Here is a 4,434-nt window from a genome sequence, read left to right as displayed (position 1 = left end):
TGGGCCACACAGTCATAACGTTCGTTTTTAGCAATTTATTGCAAATTTTTCATGCAAAAAAAATATGGTCACCTTAGTAATATACAGTTTCATATAAGCATATATAATCATTGTATACATACTTTTCCGGTATTTGATAAGTTAAAAATACTTTTTAAAAATCAATTAATTCAGGACAAATACTTCTAGAAAATTTGGGACACATGATGGAAATTTGGGATGGCCCCGGAAAACCCTAGATGCTTGATCAGATTATAAATATGTGAGTATGTATATAGAAATAATAAATATTTCCTTATCTATGATTTTGATCTTTTAGAAAAAATGGTATATCGTTTTATTTTGATTCTATGAAAAAATGCATTACCCAATAAGTAAAGGCTTATCTAATATAAAGACTATAATAATTATTATTTAAACGAAACATATTCAATGTTAATAAAAATATTATATACTCCTTTAATATTTTAATAATATTTTTTTATCAATTTAAGAGTGATGGTATACTGTTACGAAAACCATGATAAAGTTAATGAACAAGAAAATGAAATAATTAAGTAAATTATATAAATATATTTTTATTAATATATGATGTTCAATGATAACATGAAAATACAGAATGAAATTACTCTAAACACATCTTACATGCTTTTATAATTACAATTCTCAAACACTTACATCAACATCATATTTTAACATTAATTACAATTTATCGTTCACGTCATAAATAGAGTTTTGTAAAATTTGTACACGATATCTCTATTTATAAATTTGTAAGAATATATGTCAAAGTATTATATAATTTGAATCTGAGTGCATATTTTGAAAGAGATCTACATCGGGTTATTTTGAAATAATTCTATTATTTATACAACAATATATGTTACTATAATTAGGATTGCATAGTTTTTATAAAATATTGTGATGGTCTAAATATTATTATTCTAGAACGTTTGTAAAACTCTATTAGATTTTTTCGGAATTTAGAGAATATAATTAATGTGTCTCATTCCAACTCAAGACTCAATGTTGGTCCCTTTGAAGCCTTGCAATATATAACATTTTTAAATTAAATCGCCTTGAGAGTAAAAATATTTTTATCTATCTGTTTTTAGCAAAGAATTTTTTTAATTACAAATAGATATCCAAAAAATAAAATATAACATGAGTGACTACTTCTATTTTAAACACATAACAGAAATATTACATTTTTATATACATCACATTGATATGTTTAGTGTACTTTAAAAACATCTTTTATTTACATACCAGGTTTTATATAATAGTTAACATATTAAACTTATTTATTTAATAAATAATTTATCAATAATGTTTAAAATCTCATTCTATCACTGTACTTAATATATTTTTTATTAAAACTTTACAATAAATTAGAGAGTATTAGAAACAAGAAAAACTCAAAAACATGTATTCAATTTACCAAAAAACATACATAAATTATGTTTTATCCGTATGCAGTTTTCAAAGTGGAGCAATTTCCTTGTAAATTCAATAAAAATAGATATTTTTGAGATTTCTATAATTTATATATAATATCTGTATAGCTCGATGTGAAATTATAAATGAACAATTACTTTTCTTCACACGATAACAATTAATAGTGCTTTTAAACCATAGTTATAACATTTATAAATTTTCATAATGATATGATGAGATGTCTAACAGAAAGCACAGTTAACAATGTATATATTTTTATTATATATGGACAGATATTCCAAACCAAAAATTACTAATTGCTAGGGACGCTAATATATAGATATATATCATATTTTTCAAATTGCTATGTATGACAAGAATATTGACTAATATTTGTGTAAATTCATTTAAAATACTCATGGCTATTAAGTAAATCACAAGTTTTTCCATATTTTAATTCACATGTTTTTACTTGCCTGCATTCACAAGGTAACACATTTTTTGTAATATAAATATTATCAACCTTGTTTCATCAAACACTTTACACCATAGTTCGTCAAATATATTTTATTAATAATATATTTTATTAACAGTTTTATTATTTTTTTTCTTTTCTTCGGTTGTCAAATAATGTCTTTATATTTAATTTGTGCGACATTTAGCGTTGGCAATTGTTGGCCACTCGTGTCATTATTATATCTTTATTTTTATTAGATTTTTGTTACTTTATTTTTATGTTACTCTGTAATGTTGTTAAATTTAGTTTCTTTTATTTGAAGATTTTTTTTATAAATTTTTATTATGTAAATCAACTGTTATTTGATATTGGAATAAAATAGAACATCACTATCATCATGTATCATCATCATAGATGAGTTGAAATATCACATGTATATAAATCTATTTTATCCACACCAACTCTGATTTATCATAATTTAGTAATATTTAATCATCTTGAAATGAAGAATGAGTAAATTGCTGTTTTAAGTAAAACAAACATTTTGTCCTCTTTTAACAAATTAAAGTACCAATTTTATATAACTTCATTAAAAAAATGTATCGTATTGGCAAGACTAAAGCAGACAAACATGCTATAATAACTCATGAACAATGTTAAGTTTTGTAATCTATAATATTTAAAAAAATATAGGTAATTTGAAATTGATATTGCGTCACATACTTTTTGGAGCACTTATTGAACTAAGTTTTCTTCTAATATAACTCAATTAACATTTTGTATTTTACCTGAAAATTAATTATTTCACGCCAAAAGTATGATCTTTTTATTTATAATATTTCATTAATATATTAGATCTCTATTTTGTCGAAATGTACAAACCCAATAATGTTATAACATTATATATATTAGGTTGACATCAACAAGTTTGCGGCTTTTTGTTAGAAAATGACGTTTTTTCAAGGAGGTAAATAACTTTAATTTATAATGTATGTCTATTCTGATCAATGACTTTTTGTCATCTTTCAAGTAGAATCGCCATCTCACTTTCATAAAACTTCTGATTGTTACAATACAGAAGGTGCAAATTCAGGAGTCCTGACTCAGGACTGTATGGTGGATATGGTTAAACATCTTAGCCAAGCTTCAACAATTTTTGCCAAGTGGCCGAACGTATGTGATGTCAATAATGGAATAAATCACCGTTTCGATTTGTCAACTCAGACCACTTATTTCAACTGCATTGTTGAATTTCGTTAGTTGTTTAATGTAGACATCAGAATTGGTTATTCGGATGGTAATAACAGTTGGCAAAAAAAATTTGGCAAATCGTTGTTCCATTTCTTTCCAAATAAAAAATTCTTTTTACCGATGGACATCTAAACCGCCTACTATGAACAAAGTTGTTTAAATTTAGACTTCGTCAGAAAATCCATAGATAAATAAGTATAATGAGCAAACCTAAAGATTCAATCAAAACTAGGGTTTATACAAAAACCGACATTTCAAAAAACCGGTTTTCGAATTTTAATTTTGTTAAAAAACCGGTTTTAGCCGGTTTTCGAATTTTATATAGAAAATAATTTTTTGCTCGAATATTCTGTAATTTATCCGCAAATTTAGAGCAGTATTTGACTGAGTTTATTTATTGTTCAATTTTATGGATAGTAAACAAAATTATTTTAATTTTAATTAGTAGAACTAAAAAATAATAGTTTATCCGGATTAAATAACATTGAAAATAATTATTCGTTAATCATGCATCATTTTCACATATAAAAGAATGAAAATATTTTTATGATAGTGGAGGGAAAGTTTTCGAATAAATAAAAATAATACATTTTTAAATAAAAAACATTCAATAAATTAAAAAAGAATTAGATACATGTTGATACATATTTGTTAATATCAATTTTAGTTTTAAAAACAATTAAGCTAAACTCGGGTATTGCCTGTTCCGAGCAATTTTAATTAATTTATTTTTAACATTCTAATTGTTTTTTTTGTTTAATAAAATATGATTTCAAAAAACTGAGAACGTCTATCGAAATGCTACTGAAATAAAAAATGCTCTCATACTTGCGACCTAATTATGCTTAATTGTTTTTAAAGCCTGATATAATAATTCTAAGCTTTTTGTTCTTTTATTTGCGGCTTCTAGGGTTTAAAACTATTTTCTTAAAGTTTAAGTAGACGAAGTTACTTCTTCAAGAAGAAGTCACACTGATTTAAATTAAAATATACCCTAAAAATCTGAATTAATATATACAAAACCTTTCTGGGAACCATTGCAGACTGATAAGATATCAAATGCTATTGAACCGATATGATTTTAAGAATCAAAACGCTTTCACCTATCTTTTATATTTGGCTATATTTGTCATTTTCCATTTATACAGTAAAAGCCGACTTTCTTCACTAAAATACCGGTTTTCGAATTCCATAATTTTCGCCAAAAAAACGGTTTTCCTAAACCCTAATCAAAACCATCTAAGTTGAGAACCGCACTTACTAAGTTAGCCAACCTAATACTTCCTGGA

This window comes from Ctenocephalides felis, unplaced genomic scaffold, assembly GCF_003426905.1.
Source record: "Ctenocephalides felis isolate EL2017-DRISC unplaced genomic scaffold, ASM342690v1 CF-g0.4_SCAFFOLD_00845, whole genome shotgun sequence".
In the NCBI taxonomy this organism is placed as follows: Eukaryota; Metazoa; Arthropoda; class Insecta; order Siphonaptera; family Pulicidae; genus Ctenocephalides; species Ctenocephalides felis.
This window is presented reverse-complemented; position numbering follows the sequence as displayed.